At 37.4% G+C, this 27497-nt stretch overlaps 1 protein-coding gene across 22 annotated transcripts in view; it reads right to left on the reverse strand.

Annotated features, from left to right (window-relative positions):
- Nucleotides 1-27497, reverse strand: part of JMJD1C (jumonji domain containing 1C) — a 321872-nt gene that overhangs the window by 247165 nt on the left and 47210 nt on the right. The gene's annotated exons all lie outside the window — the stretch shown is intronic.

Consider the following 27497-nt stretch of genomic DNA (forward strand, 5'->3'; position numbering starts at 1 on the left):
ACAGCATATTCTTGTTATTGATAAATTTTAAATACACAAGTTTGTATCTTTAAATTCCATAAGCATATCGTGTGTCTGCCATCTCTCTCCCTACTTTTAATCCAGTCTGTTCTCTGTATCTGTGAGTCTATTTCTGTTGTGCTATATATCCCTTTTAGTTTTTAGATTCCACATAGAAATGATACATAGTATAACTCTTTCTCTGACATATTTCACTAAGCATAATATTCTCTAGGTCCATCCACATTGCTGTAAATGGCAAAATTTCATTTGTTTTTCTATGGCTGAATAATATTTTTGTGTGTGCACAAATGTATATAAAACACAAGAAGATGCGTTTATTTTCTTGATTATGTTAGGGATAAACAAACTGCTACACATAAGAGATAGATAAGCAAGAAGGACTTCCTGAATAGCACAGAGAATTATACCCAACAGATTGTAATAACCTATAATGGAATATAATCTTAAAACAATACTGGAAATCAACAATACTTCAATATGAAAAAACATAAAAAGAAGCAACCTCAGTATACAACTGAAATGTCAGGCTTTCAGAGATTAAATGGGGGAGAAGTGTTAAAAAGCATTAAAAATACTTGATACTTAAGAAGTAGCCAAATTAAAAATAAGTAAGTTTTTTTTTAACAAACCACAAGGATGATGGTACTATTTCCATCTACACACAAGCAAAGGAAGGGAATAAAATGCAGTTATTTCACAGTGAAATATGAAAGCAACATTAATCAACACAGTACAAAGAGAAATGTGGACAGATTATCAAGAAAGAATCAGAATTTATTGATGAGACCTTAAAGGTATCTACAGCCAATTAAGGCAATGTTATTTAAAGCAGTAAGAAAGTATAAGCAGACAATTACAAATAATTATCCAAGAATTCACATTTGCCTTTGTAATACCTCATATGATTCGACTTACACTTTTTTGTAGAAGTTTCTACTTTATTATTAAAATTAAAATGCATTTTCTAAGTACCCACCAAGTAATAGTAGATGTAGCTTTCACACAGTTTGTACAGACTACCATTTAGAAACCCAGTGAGCAACTAACTCTAAGAAAAGTACCCCCAGATTTTTACCATTCTATTCCTGGATCTTTTGATTCCAGGTATCTTTCTTAAATTATCATCCTTTATTACACTGAAGTCTCCTGAACAGTTACTTGAATAATCAGATTTAGTAAAGGGAATAAAGGCACTAAGATAAGTGCTTTATATAACTTAATTCCTGTAACACTTAAGTGAACTATTTCTTATATATCTCAGAAAACCAAGAAAAAGTCATCATTTTTCACAGACACATACACACAAGTAGCAATTATTAATAAGATCTTCCCCAAGTCACCTAACTCATCCTGAGAGGAGGAAAAGTGGCCGTGGTCAAGAAGTATCTCCTTGGAGGAATCATGACTAAGAAGCAGAATAACACAAAAAAAGTAAACTGTAGTCACAGGACCTGGCTTCAAACACAGTCATCACTTACAATACGTAAGACTTCAAGCAATTTCCTAAGACTAAGTATTCCTAAGTTGCCACATTTTTCCAATGGTAATAACAGCAGTGACTAATTTGAAAAGTTTTTATAAGGATGAAATACTTCAACACTTGTAAACTGTTCAGCATTAAGGTAATAATGCCTGCTGGAATTTTCCCTCATGGTCCAGTGGTTAGGACTCTGCACATTCACTGCAGGGGGCGCAGATTCAGTCCCTGGTCAGGAACTAAGATCCCACATGCCATGCACAAAGATAATGCCTGGTACAGAGCAAGCGCTGTGTAAGTAGCACTATTTCCACTATAAGCCAATCATTCTTCCCTTCCTATTGCCTTAGATAGTTTTAAGCCCTCTCAATCTTCTTGTTTTGCATTCTCTTCTCTCTCTAGTCTTGTATTTCACTTAAAAGCTCTCTTTTCAGCTTTTCTTTACCAAGCATCACCTAATTTTTCAATAAAATCACATAGTAGCCAGCTGGTGACTCAAAAAGTTAATTCCAATATATGGTGATAGTAGAGAAAAAAATCAAACTTTGGCCCCTTTTGTATTATTACACTCAACTTTATTCTCAGTACTTAATCTCTTCAAGTTCTTTGGCCTCAGTTATTTTATGTATTTAGTCACCTTCAATAAACATTTCCGTTGTTTTGTTTGTCTCATTTCTCTTCTCATTGATATATTACTAGTGTTCTTGAAGCATGGAGAGGTAAGGAAAAAATATTGCCAATATTTTATACATTTAAGAATATGTATGTAGCACCTACTATTTGTTAATAAGCACTATTCTGAGGCCATATATTACTAAGAAGATACACATACACAATAATAACTGATGAGATCAACAAGAAATACTCATACTCAGTAAAACGATGTGGACAAGCAACCAAAAATATCTCCCAAAGATTCAGGGAGGCTAATCTAGTGCAAAGCTAAGTTTTCCCATTATTTGTTAGAAATCCTAATACATGAGTTCAGAAGCAGAGTCCTGGGAGAAAAAAGTAAATAATGTTTGGACCTACCACAGAGTTCTTCCTAATTCTGTCCTCATATTGGCCATATAACAATTGGATATGCCACTCTTAACAAACCTAGGATACCAATTAACTTATAACATGGTTAATTACTAGAGAAGGTGATGGCACCCCATGCCAGTACTCTTGCCTGGAAAATGCCATGGATGGAGGAGCCTGGTGGGCTACAGTCCATGGGGTCACACAGAGTCAGACATGACTGAGCAACTTCACTTTCACTTTTCACTTTCACGCACTGGTGAAGGAAATGGTGACCCACTCCAGTGTTCCTGCCTGGAGAATCCCAGGGATGGGGGAGCCTGGTGGGCTGCCGTCTATGGGGTCACACAGAGTCGGAGACGACTAAAGCGACTTGCAGCAGCAGCAGCAGCAGCAGCAGCATAGTTAATTACATTAACGCACATGCAAAATACAGACAATTGTGCCTGTGTGTGTGGGTAGGTGTATTCTCCACACATATTTGCTCTTTTGAACCATTAAATTTAAAATTTCTTAAAAAAGAGAGACTTGGTTCATTATACTCCCTGAAACTTTTAGCAACTCAGAATGTTAGGTGTATGTTAGTGTGCATAAAACAGATTCACCATAGCTTAAAATATAACCAACTAGAAAACGAAAGGAAGACTCTAAAGAAAAAATGGAATAAAATTGAGTGAAGTATTTCCATACCAAACTTACTCTTATTTCCAAGGTAATATTCATATTATTTCCCTCTCTGGAATGTAGTCTCTTCATTCAGTGACTAGCCTTTATAGTCCAGCTCCTCCATGAAGCCTTCTTATCATAAAAAGTGTAATAACAGCACACTCTCATAATGCCCCATCTCTTAATTTCTGTAACACTTAACATCGCCACATAATTAATCCTTAATTGTCTAATGGCTTTTTCCCTCCTGATATCAACTTCATGGTATATTTCTAAAATGACTTCTCCAACAATCCAATACCAAGTGGGTATCCTATCATTTGGGCTTTCCTAGTGGCTCAGTGGTAAATAATCCACCTGCCAATGCAAGGATGTAGATTCAATTCCTGGGTTGAGAAGATCCCCTGGAGAAGCAAATGGCAATCCACTCCAGTGTTCTTGCTTGGAAAACCCCATGAACAGAGGAGCCTAGCGGGTTAGCGTCCACAGGGTTACAAAATAGTTGCACATGGTTACTAAACAACAAATCCTACAATTCAATTCAGCTCTGACACTAACTACAGGGAGTTAACATCAAACTCCACAGGTTGGAGGGCTCAGTTCCACGAGACAGTCATTGCTTCAGTCACCAATCAAATATATGAGGTAGCAGTACTTCTAACTGACCAACTAAATATTGGGGATTCCCATGACCCCCTTTCTCAGGTTCACTAATTTCCTAGAACTACTCACAAAACTCAGGAAAGCACTTGACTCAGCATTACAACTGGTTTATTAAAAAAGAACATAACCGACCAAAAGCCAGATGCAAGAGAAGAATACAGCAAGATGAATAGGAGATCAAGCTTTTCATACTTCTCCCATCATCTTGATGTATTCACCAACTCAGAAGCTCTCCAAACTTCAGCTTAGGAGTTTTTAATGAAGATTTCAATATAAGAGCATAATTGTGACCACTGGTGATTAACTCAAACTTCAACCCCTCTCACTTGCCCAAAAGCTGGGGGTTGAAAGTTCCAATCTTCTAATCAAGGCTGACTCTTTCAGTGACCAGCTTCCAACCTAAACCTACCTAGGGACTCAGAGGAGTCACCTCATTAGAACAGCAGACGCTCTCATCATCCTTTGATGCTGTTTAGTCACTAAGTCATGTCCAGCTCTTTTGTGACCCCATGAACTGTAGCCCACCAAGCTCCTCTGTCCATGGGAATTCCCAGACAAGAATACTGGAGTGGGTTTGCTATTTCTTTCTCCAGGGGATCTTCCTGACTCAGGGGTCAAACCAGCATCTGCTGCATTGGCAGGCAGATTCCCCCTCTCCCTCCACAATGAGCCACCAGGGAAGTCTCCTCATCACCTTTATCACTCAGGATATTCCAAAGACTTTAGAAGCTCTGTGCCAGGAAGCAATCACATAAACCAGGTATTTATTTATTATACCACAACTGTACACTATAGTATAAATTAACAGTTGAATGTTAGTCATCCCCCTCCATTAGAAGTATGAATTGTTAAGAGTGGGCTTATTTCTTAAATTTTGAATTAGCCTACAATGCTAACCACATATAGGTATTTGGTGTTTCTTAATTCAATAAATTTACTGAGAGGTAGTACCTAACAAAAATTGACCAAAAAATGTTCTGATTTCCTATTTGCATATTGGAAAGTTCTCTTCTACTGACTTTATTAGGTTTTTCATTATGAAGTATTGTTATCTTCAAGAATTAGAGCTACATTTCAGAAACTTGTAGAACATGTCATTATATTTTAACTAAATATATACATATATATATAAAGCACTCATTAGCTGCTAAGTGATGTTCTAGATGCTTAGAAAACAGCCATTACCAAGATAGCAAAAAACCATTTCATGAAGCTTAATTCTAACGCAGAAAAATAAAGAAAAGGTTTAGTCCAAATAGAATTACAGATAAGTAGAGCACAAGAGGAAAGAGAATATATTGAGGAAGGCAGCCAGGCAGGCACTTTTAGATAAGGTGGCCAGAGGAGACAAGGATCAGCAAGCATACTGATTCCAACAGACCTACCTGGGGAAACGAGTCATGTGGACACCTTCCAGAGGAGCATTCTAGGCAGAGAAGCAAGTGCAAAGGCCACAAGGAAGGAAAACACCTAGAACGTTCAAGGAACAACAAAGAGGCCAATGATGTGGCTGGAAAAGAACACATGAATCAGAGAGTAATAGATGATGAGCTCAAACTTGGCTGATGGGGAATAACATAAAATGTAGAGCCTTCAGGCCACGTAGGGCCTTCAGTTCTTAACTCTAAACCAGTGTGAATGCCTCTGGAAGCATTTGATTAGTGACATAATCTGATTATCTGCTGTAGGTATTTACATGGGTAAGAAAATATAGAAGGTTAGTTAGCTACTTTTGCTAGTAACTAGTTAGCCGGCTACTGTAACAAGTTACAAACTACTGGAATATCTAGGCAAAAGATGATGATGGCCTGGACCTAATGAAATAATAGTGACAATAATGAAAGAGTGAGATGCATTGGAATTTTGGATGTATTCTACAGGCAGCACCAAAAATATTCTGCTGATACTTTGGTTATGGGATGTGAGACAAGGTTGTCAAGGATGACTTCCAAAGAACTGAATTATAAAGGTGGAGTTGCCATTCACTGGATGGTGCAAACTCGCAGCAATGTGGACATGTTACTTTTGAGACACTCATTAGATACTGAAGGGAAACAATGAAGTGAGTGTTTCAATTTGAGTCTGGGGTGTGGGGGTAAGGTCCAAACTAGGATATGAATGTGGGAATCCTCAGCATGCATATGGTCTATCTCCCAAGGACAAAAGTTTAGGTAGAAAAGAGGTCCAAGAACTGACTGCAGTAGAAACAAGGAAAATTAGCACAAGAGCCCTCAAAGGAGAGGCAAGTGAAGCAAGAGAAAACTCAGATGAATATAATCTCCTAAAAACAAAGTGAACAAAATATAATGAAAAAGAGGATGATTAGTCATGTTAAATACTAGAAATAGGTCAAGTAAGATGAAGCGTGAAAAATGACATTTGATTTAGAAAAGAGCAAGTCACTGGTGACTTTGATCATAGCAGTTTCCCTGGAATAATAAGGTTAAAAACCTGCTACAGTGGATTCAAGAGAGAGTACCACTGAGGATATTATCCTCAAACTGAGGATAGTATCAAAAGCCTTATAAGTCATGGGGTAAAAGATACAAAACAGACTATTTTGCAAAGCAGGGATTCCAATTTCCTTCTAATCACCAATAAATTTCTTCATTTGTGACACAGTTTCTATGTTGTTGTTAACATTTTAGTTATGTGTATGGAATTGGTATAACTTCTCTGGTAGCTCAGATGGTAAAGAAATCTGTGTAGTGCAGGAGACCCTGCATGTTCAATCCCTGGTCAGAAAGGTCCCACTCTAGTATTCTTGCCTGGAGAATTCCATGGACAGAGGAGCCTGGCGGGCTACAGTCCATGGGGTTGCAAAGAGTCAGACACACTGAGCAAGTAGTTTCTTTTACTTTTAGATACAAAATATAACCATTTTATAAAAGGAGAAACACAAGATACAATCAACTTTCAAATAAAAATCTTCAATAGACTCAACAAAATCAGGGTACATGAAGTGTTAACAGACACATTCTTCAGAAGCAAGTTTCTCAAGCTTGACCTTTTTCAGAGCCTCCCACAGAGCATAGCACATCACAAAAGCACTCAAAGGTTTATAGCTTCCCTGACCTCAACTCAGTTCTTCCTCACGTTTCCTTATTATTTCTGCAGAGCTTCTCAGAAACCCCTTTTCCAACAGAAAACAGCCTAGGGTACATATAGAAGACTGTAGAACAGAGGAAGAAAAAATATGTTTTAAAGGGTAGGAAATAGTACTGGATTTAGATTACATTGCCCCTTTTGTCCTATAATCAAAATCAACATATTTCCAACTCTTTCATTTCCTTTGCATTAAGTGAGCAGTCAAACTTCATTGAGCCTGTACATTTTCCTTCTAATGTAAAAGGGCACTCTAACATGAATCATAACATTCCACATTATTTAAAAAGACAGAAGTAACAAAGGTAATAGCTTATGCTCTGAAGAGATTAAGTCTTTCTTTCTGTAACACTGTGACATTAATAACTAAAAAGAATCAGCAGTGTAAGTACACTGTCCATAATTCTGAGGTATGGGAGAAGGTAGAAAGGAAAAATAGTAATCTAAAAAGAAACTTGGGTTTAATGTTTTATTACAACAGAAAAAGATCATTTCCATTTAGAAGATACTAAGATAAAAGATCTCAGGCTCCAAAATCACTGTAGACAGTGACTGCAGCCATGAAATTAAGACACTTGGCTCCTTGGAGGGAAAGCTATGACAAACCTAGATAGCATATTAAAAAGCAGAGACACTGCTTTGCCAAAAAAGGGTTTGTATAGTCAAAGCTATGGTTTTTCTAGTAGTCAGGTACGGATGTGAGAGTTGGACCATAAAGAAGGCTGAGTGCCAAAAATGATGCTTTGGTACTGTGGGGCTGGAAAAGACTATTGAGAGTCTCTTGGAAAGCAAGGAGATCAAACCAATCTGAAAGGAAGTCAACCCTGAATATTCACTGGAAAGACTGATGCTGAAGCTCCAATACTTTGGCTGCTGCTGCTGCTAAGTCGCTTCAGTCGTGTCCGACTCTGTGCGACCCCACAGACGGCAGCCCACCAGGCTCCCCCATCCCTGGGATTCTCCAGGCAGGAACACTGGAGTGGGTTGCCATTTCTTCCTCCAATGCATGAAAGTGAAAAGTCAAAGTGAAGTCGCTCAGTCGTGTCCGACTCTTAGTGACCCCGTAGACTGCAGCCTACCAGGCTCCTCCGACCATGGGATTTTCCAGGCAAGAGTACTTGAGTGGGGTGCCATTGCCTTCTCCAATACTTTGGCTACCTGATGTAAATGACCCACAAACTGGAAAAGACTGATGCTGGAATGACTGAAGGCAAAAGAAGGGAGCAGCAGAAGATGCAATGGTTAGATAGCATCACCGACTCAATGGACATGAATTTGAGCAAATTTCAGGAGATAGTGGAGGGTAGAGGAGTCTGGCGTGCTACAGTCCATGGGGTCGCAAAGAGTCAGACACAACTTAGTAACTGAACAAGAACAACGAGTTCAGAATTTTTTAATTGACTGTCCATTAATTGTTCATTTTGCCAGTCAAAACTGCTTTAAAAAAAGAAAAACTGCCTCAGAACAAAGTTTAAGAAAAAGTTTTGCAAAAATCTGGATTATTTTCTCTCTCTCTTGTGTAAAAAACAGCAACAAAAAAAGACTAGGCAAAAGACTCTGATGCTGGGAGGGATTGGGGGCAGAAGGAGGGGACGACAGAGGATGAGATGGCTGGATGGCATCACTGACTCGATGGACATGAGTCTGAGTGAACTCCAGGAGTTGGTGATGGACAGGGAGGCCTGGCGTGCTGCGATTCATGGGGTCGCAAAGAGTCAGACACGACTGAGCGACTGAACTGAAATGAAGTGAATGTACCTACCATCAATTGAATTCTTTGCATTTTTGAAATTAATAATGCTGAACATTTTTCTCATACATTTTCTAATTTCGCAGGTAATTCTCTAAGTCAAGAACACAGAAAAGTACAGCCATTTTTTGTTTAAAATGGAAATTTTGATCTACTATTTCCTAAACCCTACCAAGGTTCAAAACATCAAAAAGTTGGAAAAAAAAACATATTAAAAAATTATAGTGTATATAAAGTCAGTTTCCTATTCTCCAAGTTTCAACCTTCACTATACTAGTACTCTTAAGAAGTAAAAATAGAACAGTTCTCTAAAATGTAACATAGGTGAGAAATCAATTGAGAATGGAGTCTACTGCAGAAGACTTTTATTTTATTAACAATAAAACCCCTATAGAGAATGTGTATATGTGTGGGTATATATATGTATATACATATACATACACATTAGTAGACTGTAATTTTATGTCATAAATATGACATTTTGAAAAAGAATAGTATTAAAAAGGATTGATAACTTAGGAAATAACTTAAATACACCTTAATATTAAGAACGCTGATATGGACCTCTTTGAACAGTAAATAATTACCACCAAATTTATTACCTGTTTGTGAACACAGAAATGTTATAATTTTACTTGAAAATAAACCGCTACATATATAACCTAAAAGTAAAGCTCTATAAAATAAAATTTAGATTTCTACTGATTACAATTATAAAATGAAAAACAGGTTAAGGAAACAAAACAGTCAACAGACTATTGAAAATTTAAGCAAAAGATTTAACATGCTTAGTAACATTATCATTTCACTTCTTTGTGAGAGTTATCTTACAGATAAGCTTTACTATAATTTGTTAAGCCCATTAATGAAAAGAACTAAAAAGTCATTACATGAGCTAAAAATACACACAGGGGAAAAGAAAGGGAACATTATTTTTAATACAGAAATCATTTTGGGGGAGACAAATCAGTGATTTATAAAGTCACTTATGTATTAAGGATTCAGGTATACCCACATGCATTTAAAATCAAAATACAGAGTGTCTAAAAATGAACCTAAAAAAAACCCACAAGACCTGCATAGAAGAAAATTACTGCAGAACTTAAAAAAAAAAAAAACTTAATAGCTGGATACTGCATGCTATTTGAAATTCAGACACAATAATGGAAAGATACTCTTTCCTCCTGAATGTCTATAAATCTGTATACAATCTCAAGCAAAATTATACTAGAATATTTGTGAGAGAGAAAATTGAAAGGAGTTACAAAATTAATTTTTAATTAAATACACAAAGTATTATACACATAACCAAGTTGGATTTACTCCTAGAATGCAAAGATGGTTCGATATACCAAAAAAAAAAAATCAATGCAATCAGATTATAAAAATGAAAGGAGTAAAAATGATCATCTCTGTTGATAGAGAAAACACATTTGACAAAATACAATACCCTTTCATGATAAAAAGTGCACAACAAACTAGCAATAAAATGAAACTACCTCAACATAATAAAGGCCATACATGAAAATTCCACAGCCAAAATCATACTCAACAGTAAAAAAACTACTAAAGTTTAAGACAAATATGCTTGCTCTTAGTATGTCTATTAAATATGGTGTTGGAAGTTCTAAACAGAAAATCAGACAAGAAATTAAAAAGACATTCAAACTGGAAAGAAGAAATACTGTTTGCAGATGACATGACATTATATGGAGAAAACAATAAAAATTTCAGAAACACAGGAGAAAATAACCGTTAGGAAAAAAAAGTTAGCAGTGGCAGAATACAGAATCAACATGTAAAAATCAGTTATACTTCCATATACTAACAATAAGCAATCTGAAAGGGAAATTAAGAAAATTCCATTCACTATATATATATATATATATATATATATATATATATCTGTGTGTTTACTAAATACAAAAATAATACAATACGTAAGCAGTTAATGTAACCAAGGAGGCAAAAACTTGTACACTAAAAAATACAAAATGCTGCTGGAAAAAACTAAAGACACAAATGAAAGAAATACTGTGTTCACAGACTGGAAAACTTAATACTGTTAGGGTAGCAATTCTACTCAAACAGACTTACAGATTCAATATAATTTTTCATGGTATCTACATGCAAGAGAATGTTATTTGGGCAGAAAAATGAAGTTCTGATTTTTGCCACAAGATGGATGAATCTTAAAAAACACTACAGTAACTTAAATAAGACAGAATAAAATTCACATATTGTATGACTCTACTTATATGAAATCGAGCAAATTCAGAGACAAACAATAGGTTAGAGGTAATGAGGAGTTTGTGTAGGAGGGAACTGAGTTACTAATGAATACAGAGTTTCTTTTGGGGAAGACCTATTAGTTATGACAGTGGACAGTGGTGACTGCACAAGAATGTGAAGAACTTTATACCATTAAACTGTATACTCAAAAATGGCTGAAATGGTAAGTTCTCTGCTGGGCATATTTTATCACAATAAAAAAAAAAAATTTACATGCAAGAATTCCCAATATATTTTTGAAAGTTAAAGAAGTCTGCCTTCCCTACTGTTAAGATTCTATAAAACAGCAATTACTAAAATACTCTAATCCTGCATTACAAAAAAACAGATACACGGCCTATAGAAAAAGGTCCATAAAGATTCCTAAATATCAAAATACAGCAAAGAGAAAGGAGACATTTCATATCAGTGTGGAGTGGGGGGTAGTTAATGTTTTAAAATATAATCTGGGGTTAGAGTACTTTTTAAGACACAGTATTATGAAGTCAGTAAAAAAACTTATTCATCCTATAAATGATAAGCAAAGTCACAGAAGAAACATATTAAAAATGTTTAAAAATAACAAGCAATTAGGAAAAAAATTACATCACATGTAAAAAAGGAACATATACCTTAAATATAAAAAGACTACCTATAAATCAGAAAAACAGATCACAAAAGGGGACAAAATATTACCAAGCTATTTATATATTTTTTAAATAAGGCAAATAAATACATGAAACTCAAAAACACATTAATGGGAATCAAAGTAAGGTACAATTCTTCGGGTAAATTAGGCAAAAATTATGACTGACTGGTCAATAGCAATGAGTGTGGGAAAACCAGTGTTCCCATAAACTGCAGCTATAAACAGGTCTGTAAGGAAATCAGTATGCTTTTTCAGCTATCAAAATTAAAGGCTCTTCAATCTACCTTCAAAATATAGTTATGGCCCTACATGTTCAAATATGAAGGGCCAAATGAATTATGCCATTTTAAGAAAAGGTCTTGAGCACCCTTGGATTTTGTTATCTGAGGGGGCCCTAGAACCAAGCCCCCAAGATACCTAGGGAAATGGCCCAAGTACTAAAATATTCATTTCAGCCAACCACCAACCAATCTCTAAGCACAGCACAAATTTCTTAGTCTGCTATTACAATTTGGCCCTAATTTTCAAATTATTTTTATTATTGTTATTTCAATATGAACCCTCTCTGAAGCCAAGTCCTTTGCTTTTCCTCAGATCATTCATTTTTGGGGGGCAACGGGGTCATGCCGGATCTTGGCACACCTGCCAGGGATCCACCCCATGACCCCTCTAGGGGAAGAGCAAGGTCTTAACCACTAGACTGCCAGGAAAGTTCCTCCTCATGGAATTCTTTCTACCAAAATCATTTTATACCTATTCTACTATATTATGCCAGTCACTCTTCAGGGACCAAAATATCTTGTTTACTCAATAAATGCATCCTTCAAATTTGTATCACTTCTATGGATCCACCTAGATAAAAACTGCTTATAATTCATTAAGCACTTAAAATTGGCAATCATGCCCGACAATATTTACATGTGATTAAGGCTCTATACCTTACAAAACACACGTCTTAAAAACACTACCTGTCATTAGAAGGTGCTCAAATATTTTTTGAATAAAAATATTTCAGTACATATTCATATTAAATATTTGCTCATATTGAATGACAGTGTATTTATTGAGTATGCTATCTCATTCACACAATGACCTTGTGAAATGGTCAAAGCAAGTAATTATTATTCTAAATCTTCTATTTATTACTGACATTTTACTGCTAGTTCTATCAGCTATTTAATTTCCCACTATGATTATAAATTTGTCTATTTTCTCTAACAGTTCTATTTCAGCTTTATGTACTTGAAGTCATGTCACAAGTACTTAGAAAACTAATATTGTATCTTCTTGCTGAATAAAACTCCTGTCATGGTAAAGAAAGCCTCTTCATCCCAAATAATGCTAAGTCACTTCAGTTACGCCTGACTCTTTGCGACCCTATGGACTATAGCCCACCAGGCTCCTCTGTCCATGGGATTCTCCAGGCAAGAGTACTGGAGTGGGTTGCCATTTCCTTCTCCAGGGGATCTTCCAGTACCAGGGATGAACCTGCATCTCTAACATCTCCTGCACTGGCAGAAGAGTTCTTTACTACTAGCTCCACCTGGAAAGCCACATCAACTATCTTTAATTAGTATCTGCATGGAAGTTTTTTTTTCCTCATCTTTTTACAACCACCTTTAGGTATTCTTCGGCTTCCCTGATAGCTCAGTTAGTAACGAATCCACATGCAATGCAGGAAACCCTGGTTCGATTCCTGGGTCGGTTGGGAAGATCCTCTGGAGAAGTGATATGCTACCCACTTCAGTATTCTTGGGCTTCCCTTGTGGCTCAGCTAGTCAAGAATCCACCTGCAATGTGGGAGACCTGAGTTCGATCCCTGGGTTGGGAAGATTTCCTGGAGAAGGGAAAGGCTACCCACTCCAGTATTCTAGCCTTCAGAATTCCATGAACTGTATATAGTCCATGGGGTCGCAAAGAGTCAGACACAACTGAAAGATTTTCACTTAAGTATTCTTATACTTTAGATGGATTTTTTAATAAACAGCAAATAAGTGTGTTCTGTGGGTTCTCACCTCCAGGTTTGATAACCTGCCTTTTAATAGAAACATTCAGTCAATTATACTTCATGTAATTACTGATATATCCGGGTTTACATTAAACCTCGTATTTTGTGCTTTGTCTTGCCTTTATGTTTGTCTCTTATTGTCTTATTTTTATCATTCAAACTTTTTCCCTTCTACTAAGCTGAATAATAAGTTGTCTATTCTTTCAATGCCTAGTCTAGAATACTGTATCCAATAGATCTTTCTGCAATGATGGAAATTTTCTTAGTTGCACTGTCTAAAATCATAGCCACCAGAAAGAAGTGACAACTGAGAACAGGAAATTGGCTACAGTGAATGAGGAACTGATTTTCTATTTTATTAAACTTTAATCAACTTAATCTGTCACACAAAGTAAGTGGCCACAATGTTCAACAGCATAGCTCTACTCTGGGAATTTCCCACATCCTGGGTCTAGCTAACTCCATCCTCGTAGTGTTGTATAACATGCTCCTCTACTCTCATATGTCCTGTAAATCAGCTATTGGATGTAGATGTTTGAATATATTCAAATTCAGCAATTTTTAGTATAAATATTTCATCGGTTGGGCTATATACTTCCTACTATATCTTATCAGTAGACTTACGTGTGTTTTCCTTTTAGTGATGCTCAAGTTGATCATGTATGACGTGGGAGGAATGAAATGATGTACACTTACTCCTAACTTTTAAGTTAATTCTGGAAAGACACTTCAATTAATAAATAAAGGTTATATAAAAGAGTGGGAGGGTAACTGAGATGATGGATACAGGGGTGGGAGTATAATTATTCTAGATATATATTTTTATGTTGCTTTGGCACCTAATAAAAATAATTTTAATAAAATGGAGATTTTAGTAAAATGCAGATCAAAATATTTACATATGATGTATAAAAAAACAGCATTTAAAATATGAAGCTCCCTCCACGATTTTCATACATTAAAGCTTAACTGTATCCATTGTAAGACTGCAATGAATACAATATAAAAAAGGTTGAGAATCACTGGCTTTAGCAACATATCTCAGATTTTTCTGCTTCATGATCAATAAAACTTACATATCTGGACCAAATTACTTTTATCTTTTATAGGAATATCCTCATCAGGAGTCACTTTATAATTACGTCTTTAATCTTTAATTACTAAGAAAGCTCTTATCTGTTATAAGAATCATTTTCTTTAACAACAGTTGTACACTACTTAATTTTCAATGTACAAACCATCAATTATAGAATTTTTTGCCAGGAAGTTTCTCCCTGAAGTAAAGAATTCAGTTCATTTGAGAAATCATTATCAAACAAAGCTGGTAAGATCGATGTTCTAAATGAACAGTTTGAAGACTCAGTACCCTAGGATTTCCTTCTTTTCTCCTATAGCTTCTGTGCTGTGCTTAGTCACTCAGACCTTCCAGATGTACAAGCTGAATTTAGAAAAGGCAGAGGAACCAGAGATCAAATTGACCACATCCCTTGCATCACAGAAAAAGCAAGGGGATTCCAAAAAAAAATCTACTTCTGCATCACTGACTGAGCTAAAGCCTTTGACTGTGTGGGTCACAACAAACAATGGAAATTTCTTCAAGAGATGGGAATACCAGACGACCTTACCTTTCTCCTGAGAAACCGGTAGTCAGGTCAAGAAGCAACAGTTAGAACTGGACACAGAACAATGGATGGGTGCAAAATTGGGAAAGGAGTATGTCAAAGCAGTATACTGTCACCCTGCTTATTTAACTTATATGCAGAATATGTCATGCGAAATGCTGGGCTGGATGAATCACAAGCTGGAATCAAGACTGCCATGAGAAATACTGACAACCTCAGATGGTAACACTTTAATGGCAGAAAGTGAAGAAGAACTAAAGGGCTTCTTGATGAAAGCGAGGAGACAGAAAAAGCTGGTTTAAAACTTGACATTCAAAAAATGAAGATTATGGCATCCAGTCCCATCACTCATGGCAAACAGATGGGGAATATGTGGAAACAATGTCAGATTTCATTTTCTTGGGCTCCAAAATCATCGCAGATCATGACTGTAGCCATGAAATTATGACTCTTGCTCCTTGGAAGAAAAGCTATGACAAACCTAGACAGTGTATTAAAAAGCAGAGACATCACTTTGCCAACAAAGGTTCATATAGTGAAAGCTGTGGTTTTTCCAGTGGTCACGTATGGATATGACAGCTGGACCATAAAGACTGAGTGCCAAAAAATGGACGCTTTTGAACTGTGGTGTTGGAGAAGACTCTTTAGAGTCCCTTAGACAGCGAGGAGATCCAACCAGTCAATCCTAAAGGAAATCAGTCTTGAATATTCATTGGAAGGTCTGATGCTGAAGCTCCAATACTTTGGCCACCTGATGTGAAGAGCTGACTCACTGGAAAAGACCCTGATGCTGGGAAGACTGAGGGCAAGAGAAGAAGGCAGCGACAGAGGATGAGATGGTTGGCTGGCTACACTGACTTAACGGACACGAGTTTGAGCAAACTAAGGGAGACAGTGAAGGACAGGGAAGCCTGGCGTGCTGCAGTTCACAGGGTCGCAAAGAGTCAGACACAACTTGGGACTGAACACATCAACAATAAAGGGAATAGGCAAAACACTCTAAAGCATGATCTATATGTATCTACACACACACAGTTTGATCCATGTAGTTTTAAAGGTAAAGACAGACCAAAATAATAATATGGTGCCATTCAAAACATTGGAAAAGTTTGCCAATTTTAACTGTTTCAGAGTTTCAATACCCTATCTTTCTGTGCTGACTTGATGCTAAGATTCAATGTAAGGTATATACATAAAGCCATTTTGCACTAAATAGCAATGCATATAACTTTATCCATAAATTAACATAAACATACAGTCCCTTTTCAATATTCCTCTGTGTCTAAAGATGTTTTCTGAAACTTAAACTATCTAATTTTGACAGATGAATCAGATTTATCAGCTCCTTAAATTCTGGGAAAGACTGAGGGCAGGAGGAGAAGGGGGCGACAAAGGATGAGATGGCTGGATAGCATCACTGACTCAATGGACATGGGTTTGAGCAAACTCTGGGAGATAGTGAAGGACAGGGAAGCCTGGTATGCTGCAGTCCATGGGGTCGTAAAGAGTTGGACACGACTAAGGGACTGAACAACAAGTGATAGTCATTTTCACACCTCTCCTAGCCTTGAAAAATTCTAAACTCTATTCTACAAATGCTGACTTAGTTTCTACTTCATATTCTACTGTTTCTACCTTCTCTGGCATGAGACAGGAAATCTTCTAAATTTACAATGCACTTTTAAAATATAGCAATACAGCAAATACTAGAAGACATCTGAAATGAAGATGTTAAATTTAAAATTCAAACACCTGCCATGTGTAAGTCACTCAGTCATGTCCGATTATTTGTGACTCAATGGACTATACAGTCCATGGAATTCTCTAGGCCAAAATACTGGAGTGGGTAGCTGTTCCCTTCTCTAGGGGATCTTCCCAACCCAGGGGTCAAACCCAGGTCTCCCACATTGCAGGCAGATTCTTTACCAGCTGAGCCACAAGGGAACCTCAAGAATACTGGAGTGGGTAGCCTAACCCTTCTCCAGCGGACGCTCGCTCCCAACACAGGAATCGAACCAGGGTCTCCTGCATTGCAAGCAGATTCTTTACCAACTAAGCGATACCAATATAAATAATTGCATATAAATAATAAAGGGATTAAGATTTGAAACACAAAAATAAACAGGCAGCAAAGGACTGACCCTTTAATGCTAAATTAAGAAGATGGGAGGAACTAAAATAACTAAAGTCACTAAGTGACTAAAAAAAAGAACCTCCCAAAAGGATTTGAAGCACAGGACTGCAAAAATCAAGAAAGCAAAGGTTCAGGGAGGCTATTTATCATAGCGCTGGAAGGGCACTTTTTCCTTTTTAAGCTTTGAAAGTGTGAAGTACTATGTTCATTGAAAGAAGTAATTTTTTTACTTATTTTAATCAATTTGAACTACAGGATATCTTCACCAAGAATTACATGTAGATGATCAAAACATCCAGGTACATGAAGACATATACTAAATTATTTTAAGTTCCAATACTGTAGCCTTTAGATATTTCTTTATTCTATTTCAATTTATTTGATCATAAAAATCCAAATCCTATGACTTCATTTTTTATTATCCAAGAGAAATGCTGCACAGAAATTACATTATTTACATACAATTGTCGTCTCTGTAATAAGGTAACACAATAGATGTTATTATGAAATGTTTCACTAACTTGTAAATAAAGCTATTGGGACAGACCTAAAATTTATTTCTGCTTAATAGACACTTTATTCCAAGATAGTACAGGTTTTAAAAAGAAACTATATCAACATCACACTTCTAGAACTATAGAATAGGAAAAACTCAGAAGTCTAGACCAATTTCATTCACTAAATGGAATAAATGAGAAAACTGAGGCCCAAACTATAAATCAAGTGCTTAAACATTTTAAGAAATCTTTCTTTGTCATCAGTTATGCATTATTATGTATACTTATACATTTAATTCCTATTTATTCAAATGAATTTCAAAATATGTTCTACTAAGATCTATTTTGTTTGGCTGACTTGAACAAATACAGATGAAATTCTACACGTGAAATCCATATTCCAAACTTTATTAATTCCGAAGAAGCCTACTAGCCAATAAACCCCAAAAGGCAGAAATAACTGTACTCACACTTTGTATTCAAAGATATAAGCACTTATCTACCCTCCTCAAATTCTGTATGACTCACAGTTTCAACTGGCTGCATCCAGGGAACAGGTCTAGACCATGCGGCAACATTAGAATTTTGGCACCAAGTCCAACCAAACAGTAAATGAATAATAAACTGCTTTCTCTTAATTAACCAAATATCCTATAATCAGATCAATAGGTTCTATATAATAAGAGAAAAAAACATTTTGAGTTTACTACTATAATTTCTTAAAATAGCTAAAATACAAAATGACTACAAATTCTACATGAAAAGATTCTATCCAAATAGATAATTTCAGAGAATGTTCCAACATCTTAAGCATTTCAATATTTAGTAAGCATTAATCTTAAAGGATGGGCTTCCCTGGTGGTGCAGAGGTTAGAGCATCTACCTGCAATGTGGGAGACCTGGGTTCAATCCCTGGGTCGGGAAGATACCCTGGCGAAGCAAATGGCAACCCACTCCAGTATTCCTGCCTGGAGAATCCCACAGACGGAGGAGCTTGGTGGGCTACAGTCCATGGGTCACATGGGTTGCAAAGAGTAGGACACGACTGAGCGACTTCAATTTCACTTTCAGTCTTAAAGGATAAAGTATACAATCCATACCAATTTGTCAGATTAATAATTTTACATCAAATAAAACACATTTATTAAAAATCCACATTGAAAAAAATGTTTCCGGAGTATTAGGCAGAAATTAATTACTGTCAAATCTTGAAACATGAAATCAGCAGTGTTTGGTACCACCAAATTGCCACCATTAAAAAACCTGCCTAACAATGACAGAGTAGAAAAATACAACATTTACGGTATATACCCTAAAAAGTAAAGGTTGCTATTTCTTTCTATTTTCTAAAATATTACTTTTACCACTTGCTGAGGTTTCTCTTTAATAATGGCACACTTCCTGACATAAAATTTTAGGTATTTAATTTTAAATTACTGAGAAAACTAGGTATTTATCTTTTATATACATTAATTTTTTTAAAGTTCTGAGATACATCTGGATACAACAGAGTAGAACATATTGCCCTTCTTGAAAATAACACCTGAAATTATTCAAAGTCATAAAACAAAAATCTAATGTCTCAACCTTAAATAACACATGAGTATTAAAAAAAAGGCTGTATTTCAAATGCTTTCAAAACAAAATAAAAGAGGCAAAGAAATATTACCACACGTATCAGTTATGGTGCTTCTGGTACCAAAGAAAAGAAACACCAACAAAAATAGAAATAAAGTCATTGTTTGTAATGAAAAGTTTTCTAAGTGAAAAACTCAATAATGATATTTAGGTTTCAGAAAAACAGTGTGATCAAGTCATATTTTTTTGGTGTCTTTTCAATACTGCTAGCCTCTATATTTTAACTTTGTTCTCAAACTGGCTTACCTTAAAATAGGAAAACAGCTGCGGCAATTCCAGACTAACACCTACACAGTACTCCTTGGCTTCATTCTGACAGGGCTTATTTAAGGCGTATATCCATCAATGTAACCAGGAGTTAACTCCCTGATTGGTTTAGGAATACCATCGCCTACTCTTTAGTCAAACCACAGGATGATGATGAACAGGGGAAGTAACCACTTAGGTACACAGTTTCACACAATAAAAAAGGAGATTCAAAACTAAGAGGAAATACTTGACAATTGAGATCGTTGGTAAGAACAAGAAATTTATGATACTCAACTAATTTATTTGCCATTCAGTATTTATTTGCCATTCGGTAGAACATTTACTTGGAGAAAGCAATGGCACCCCCCTCCAGTTCTCTTGCCTGGAAAATCCCATGGACTGAGGAGCCTGGTAGGCTGCAGTCCATGGGATCGCTAAGAGTCAAGACACAACTGAGCAACTTCACTTTGACTTTTCACTTTCATGCACTGGAGAAGGAAATGGCAACCTGATCTAGTATTCTTTCCTGGAGAATCCCAGGGATAGGGGAGCCTGGTGGGCTGCCGTCTATGGGGTCGCACAGAGTCGGACACGACTGACGCGACTTAGCAGCAGCAGCAGAACATTTACTAAACACTTCTACTGTACTGTAAAGTAGAAAGAAAATATGAGTTTCAAAGATGAAGATATTCTTTGCACATAACTTACAATCGCCAAAAAGTAATACATTTAACCTACAAACTTTGGAAAATGGCCTATATACTTTCAATTAGGTTGAAAAATCTAGATATTTTTACTTTCAAATGCAGTTATCATCCCTATATGAAGCTAAGAGAAAGACTGGAGATCTCTTCAAGAAAATCAGAGATACCAAGGGAACATTTCATGCAAAGATGGGCACAATAAAGGACAGAAATGGTACAGACCTAACAGAAGCAGAAAATACTAAGAAGAGGTGGCAAGAATACACAGAAGAACTAAACAAAAAAGATCTTCATGACCCAGATAACACCAAGGGTGTGATCACTCACTTAGAGCCAGACATCCTGGAGTCTGAAGTCAAGTGGGCCTTAGGAAGCATCACTACAAACAAAGCTAGTGGAGGTGATAGAATGCCAACTTAGCTACAAGTCCTAAAAGATGATGATGTTAAAGTGCTGCACTCAATACACCAGCAAATCTGGAAAACTCAGCAGTGACCAGAGGACTGGAAAAGGTCAGTTTTCATTCCAATCCCCAAAAAAGGCAATGCCAAAGAATGCTCAAACTACCACACAATTGCACTCATCTCATACTCTAGCAAAGTAATGCTCAAAATTCTCCAAAAAAGACTTCAACACTACATGAACCGAGAACTTTCAAATGTTCAAGCTGGATTTAGAAAAGGCAGAGGAACGAGAAATCAAATTGCCAACATCCTTGGGTCATAGAAAAAGCAAGAGAATTCCAGAAAAACATCTGCTTTATTGACTATGTCAAAGCCTTTGCCAGAGTGGATCACAACAAACTGTGGTAAATTCTTAAAGAGATGGGAATACCAGACCACCTTACGTGCCTCCTGAGAAATGTGTATACAAATCAAGAAGTAACAGTTAGAACAGGACACGGAACAACAGGCTGGTTCCAAACGGGCAAAGGAGTAAATCAGGGCTGTATCTTGTCACCCTGCTTATTTGACTGATATGCAGAGTACATCATGAGAAACGCTGGGCTGGATGAAGCACAAGCTGGAATCAAGACTGCCGGGAGAAATATCTATAACCTCAGATATGCGGATGACACGACCCTTCTGGCAGAAAGTGAAGAAGAACTAAAGAGCCTTTTGATGAAAGTGAAAAAGGAGAGTGAAAAGCTGGCATAAAATTCAACATTCCAAAAACTAAGACCATGGCATCCGGTCCCATCACTTCATGGCAAATAAATGGGGAAACAGTGGCAATAGATGGAAATAGATGGAAACAGTGACAAGACTTTATTTTGGGGGGCTCCAAAATCACTGCATATCAAGACTGCAACCATGAAATTAAAAGACGCTTGCTCCTTGGAAGAAAAGCTATGACCAACGCAGACAGCATAATGAAAGCTGAGATATTACTTTGCCAACAAAGGTCCATCTAGACAAAGCTATGGTTTTTCCAGTAGTCATGTATAGATGTGAGAGTTGGACTATAAAGAAAGCTGACCACCAGAGAATTGATGCTTTTGAACTACAGTGTCAGAGAAGACTCTTGAGAGTCCCTTGGACTGCAAGGAGATCCAACCAGTCCATCCTAAAGGAGATCAGTCCTGAATATGCACTGGAAGGACTGATGCTGAAGCTGAAACTCCAATATTTTGACCACCTGAAGCAAAGAACTGAGTCATTAGAAAAGACCCTGATGCTGGAAAAGATCGAAGGCAGGAGGAGAAGGGGTCGACAGAGTATGGGATGGTTGGAGTATGAGATGGCGAGACTGACTCAATGAACATGAGTTTTAGCAAGCTCCAGGAGTTGGTGAAGGACAGGGAAGCCTGGTGTGCTACATCCCAATGGCTTGCAGAGAGTCGGAAATGACTGAGCGACTGAACTGAATGACAACATTCTGTTTTAAATTAATGGCATCAAAATATGTGCCAGAATGTTCTATCACAGGTGAAAAGGACGGAAACAAAAGTTTCTTTAATTTTACACAGAAACATACAATTCACACCATTTGTTGTTTTTAGTCACTGTTGTGTCCCACTCTTTCACGACCCCATGGACTGCAGCCCACCAGGCTCCTCTCTCCATGGAATTTCCGAGGCAAGAATACTGGATGGGTTGCATTTCCTTCTCCAGCGTATCTTCTGCACCCATAAACTGAACCCATGTCTCATGCCCTGACAGGCAGACTCTTCACCTCTGGGCCATGTGGGAAGCCCAGCACACAGTTTAGAATAGTTCAAAATCAGTGCCTGAAGGTCACCTACTCCTCACTAAGTGATCATGAGACAATTCCCCTGTGTACAAACTTAAATGTTTGGTCTGCAAAACACAATGCTATGATTTTTGGTTCCTTCTGTGTCCTGGAAAAAACCTGATACATTTGGCAGTCATAAATGTTCAACATGCATAACAAAGCAAGAAACTTTCTACAACAATGGAGCTAAAAAAAAAAACATGCTGAGGGCTCAAAACCTATTTTACTTCAATGGTAGCTTGGCCCTCCTGAATAAAAAGCGTTCAGATAAAGTCTTTTGTTGGTTAATATAATTCCAAAATATCCCAGATTTTTCAAAACATTTCTTAAACGCAACCAACAGAATATGTGAAATTATCCAAGGACAGCTGTGTAAAACTTCTACAAATTTACTCATTTACTTAAGAGACCAGATAATCATTAAAACCTGCAGCATAAACATTTTGGCCTCAATGGATTTGTATCAAATCATATGTTCATAATGTAAGAGGTTTTTTATGCTACCATGGTGTGTTGGGCAGAATGCCACCCCCAAAATATTCATGTCCTAATACATGAAGACTCTTGAGAGTCCCTTGGACTGCAAGGAGATCCAACCAGTTCATTCTGAAGGAGATCAGCCCTGGCATTTCTTTGGAAGGAAATGATGCTATGAAACTCCAGTACTTTGGCCACCTCATGTGAAGAGTTGACTCATTGGAAAAGACTCTGATGCTGGAAGGGATTGGGGGCAGGAGGAGAAGGGGATGACAGAGGATGAGATGGCTGGATGGCATCACTGACTCGATGGATGTGAGTCTGAGTGAACTCCGGGAGTTGGTGATAGACAGGGAGGCCTGGCGTGCTGCTATTCATGGGGTCGCAAAGAGTCGGACATGACTGAGCAACTGAACTGAACTAAACTGAATACATGAAACCTGTAACTATGTTAAACTTCCATGGCAAATGAGAACAGAAATGGAATTAACGTTGTTAATTAGCAGATGTGGAGATTATCTTAGATTATCTGGATAGGCCCAATATGACCACAAGGGTACTTAAAAGTATTTAAAGGGAAACAGCAGAGTCAAGAGGGTGATGTAACTAGAGAAAAACAGAAAGATAAATTGCTGGATTTTAAAGAGGAAGAGGACCATGAGCCAAGGAATGTGGGCTGCTTCTACAAACTAGAAAAGGAAAAGAAATCATCTCCCTCAGAGCCTCCAGAAAAGAGCAAGTTCTAATCACACCTTGATTTTGGCCTACGGAAACCCGCAAGTTAGACTTGTCATCTCCAGAACCATTAAAATATAATTCATTTATATTGCTTAAATCGGGCAGAGGTCCCAACCCTGTTAGGAACGAGGAGGCATAGCAGGCTGGCCAGCATGAAGCTTCATCTGCATTTACAGCTGCTCCCTATCACTAGGAATAACGTCTGAGTTCCACCTCCTGTCAGATCAGCAGCACCATTAGATTCTCATAGGAGCTCGGACCTTAACCCTAATGTCAACAGAGAATATCCTGAGATTGCCACAAAATAGAAATAAAGTGCACAATAAATGTAATGTGCTTGAATCATCCCAAAACCACCCCCACCTCACTCCCATGGAAAAATTCCTACAAAACCAGTCTCTGGTGCCAAAAAAAGGCTGAAGACTAGTGGTTTAAATCAAACAGGCTGTGATAACTAGTTAACAGTAGTACACGAAATTAAAGTGAAAGTCGCTCAGCAGTGTCTCACTCTTTGTGACCCCATGGACTATACAGTCTATGGAATTCTCCAGGCCAAAATACTGGAGTGGGTAGCCGTTCCCTTCTGCAGGGGATCTTCCCAACCCAGGGAAAGAATCCAGGTCTCTGGCACTGCAGATGGATTCTTTACCATTTGAGCCACAGAGGAAGCTCCACAGGAAACTAATGCACATGGAAATTCTTCATATGTAAGACCAAAAATAAGAGAAACTGATTAACTTTTGAGACATAGTATCCCCTAAACTTCCCTGGTGGTCCAGTGGCTAAAACTCTGTGCTCCCAAGGCAGGAAGCCTGGTTTTGACCCCTGGTCAGGGAACCAGATCCTACACGCTGAAACTAAAGAACCTACATGCCTTCAGTTCAGTTCAGTCGCTCAGTGGTGTCCGACTCTTTGTGACCCCATGAATCGCAGCACGCCAGGCCTCCCTGTCCATCACCAACTCCCAGAGTTCACCCAAATCATGCCCATCGAGTCAGTGATGCCATCCAGCCATCTCATCCTCTGTCGTCCCCTTCTCCTCCTACTCCCAGTCCCTCCCAGCATAAGGGTCTTTTTCAGTGAGTCAACTCTTCACATGAGGTGGCCAAAGTACTGGAGTTTCAGCTTTAGCATCAGTCTTTCCAAAGAACACCCAGGACTGTCTCCTTTAGAATGGACTGGTTGGATCTCCTTGCAGTCCAAGGGACTATCAAGAGTCTTCTCCAACACCACAGTTCAAAAGCATCAATTCTCCAGTGCTCAGCCTTCTTCACAGTCCAACTTTCACATCCATACGTGACTACTGGAAAAACCATAGCCTTGACTAGACGGACCTTTGTTGGCAAAGTAATGTCTCTGCTTTTGAATATGCTATCTAAGTTGGTCATAACTTTCCTTCCAAGGGAGTAAGCGTCTTTTAATTTCATGGCTGCAGTCACCATCTGCAGTGATTTTGAAGACCTCAGAAATAAAGTCTGACACTGTTTCCACTGTTTCCCCATCTATTTCCCATGAAGTGATGGGACCAGATGCCATGATCTTCGTTTTCTGAATGTTGAGCTTTAAGTCAACTTTTTCACTCTCCTCTTTGACTTTCATCAAGAGGCTTTTTAGTTCCTCTTCACTTTCTGCCACAAGGGTGGTGCCATCTGCATATCTGAGGTGATTGATATTTCTCCCGGCAGTCTTGATTCCAGCTTGTGCTTCTTCCAGCCCAGTGTTTCTCATGATGTACTCTGCATATAAGTTAAATAAGCAAGGTGACAATATATAGCCTTGACGTAGATATCTGGCTCTAGGTGAGTGATCACACTATCGTGATTATCTTGGTCGTGAAGATCTTTTTTTTTTTTTTTTTTTTTTTTTTGGCCCTAGCAAAAATCAAAGATCCTGAGCGACATAACTAAGACCCAGTGAAGCCAAATGAATAAATATTGGGCTTCTGTTATGGCTCAGTTGGTAAAGAACCTGCCTGCAATGCAGGAGACCTGGTTTTGATTCCTGGGTCGAGAAGATCTCCTGAAGGAAATGGCAACCCACTCCAATATTCTTGCCTGGTTAATCCCACAGACAGAGGAGCCTGGTGGTCTACAGTCCATGGAGTCAGAAGAGTTCGGCACAACTCAGTGACTAAATGATAATCATCCCCTAAACTAATTATCCTCCCAAATCATGTGTCATAAAACACATGCACAGCTGAGATTACTAACGACCCTGTTAAGTTTTAAATTATACAGACATGCAATAACAAAAAACCAAAACAGCCAATTTAATAGTATTTTTCATATAACTGATCAAGCTCCTTTGGCCTTGATTCATTCTGCAGTCACAAAAATGTACCATTCGAATTACATTTTGGTGATGCTAAACTGTCTCAAGTTTCATTTAACTTAGGTAACATGAATGGAAAGAGATATGAATATAATAAAGTTTGAAAATAACTCTAAATCTGTAGGTTCCAGGCTAGAAACTCAGATTATACTGTAAATTTTTTTAAGACGGTTAAAGGAAAACTGTCCAAGGTTCACACAGTTACAGTATAGTTCAAAACACATTTCTGAGGGAAAATTTGCACAAATGAAATGCACAGTTATTAAGTGCACAATTCAATGAGTTTTAATATATGTATGCACACATGTAATCAATAATTAAGATACAAAACATTTTCACCATCTGAGAAAACTCCTTCCTGGTCTTTCCAGCCAATTTCCTCCATCCACATATACTTTTCATTTTTAAATACCAAATCTATTAACCTTGCCTTTTCAAACGCAGTATTTGAAAACTCCCCTCTCTTTATATCATTTAAATTCTCATATAAGTTTTTAATATATTTAACTTTGATAAATTGGCTGTCCCCAGTGATACTCATATTTAAAACTATATCTCCCAATTCTCATGTATCTACTAAAAATTTACGGAAAACAAAATATCATTCCATGTTTGTTTTGAAACCATTTAAAAAGGCTAGCCCATAATCTATCTTCCACATAAAATCAAGACAATTACATAGCAGAGTAAAAGGAAGAAAAATAAAATCAACACACGCTTTTTACGCAAATACACTGAACTGCCAGTCTGCAGCACCGTTAAGAAATGTTTGGGTTGTTTTTTTTAAAAAGCTGACTCTGTTTTTTTTTTCAATGAGAATGACCAACCAGAATCTCCAAAATTACCTCTATTCTGCAAACATGCTTTGCAATGTCAAGCCGACACTAATACAGGCAGCAAGAAACCATATCACTGACTATATTCATCAAACTGGACTTAAAGAAAACAGACTCAAACCCTCCAACAAAAATATTAGGTATGTACACATATACATACTAAAGAAATTTCGGAATTGTAAACCTGCACATAAAAAGATAAAAGTTCCCAAATTTTAAATATTCAGTGAAAAATACCCCAGGGTATTACCAATAAACTTCATGGATTATGTATTCATAAATCAGTCTTTCAAAACCTATCAATGTCCTGCCTGTACTTGGCTCCTTAACTCCAACCCGTCCCCTGGCGAAAATGTTACTGGAACACTAACAGCGTATCCCGTCTCAGAATCTTGCACAT

This window comes from Ovis canadensis, chromosome 25 (assembly GCF_042477335.2).
Source record: "Ovis canadensis isolate MfBH-ARS-UI-01 breed Bighorn chromosome 25, ARS-UI_OviCan_v2, whole genome shotgun sequence".
In the NCBI taxonomy this organism is placed as follows: Eukaryota; Metazoa; Chordata; class Mammalia; order Artiodactyla; family Bovidae; genus Ovis; species Ovis canadensis.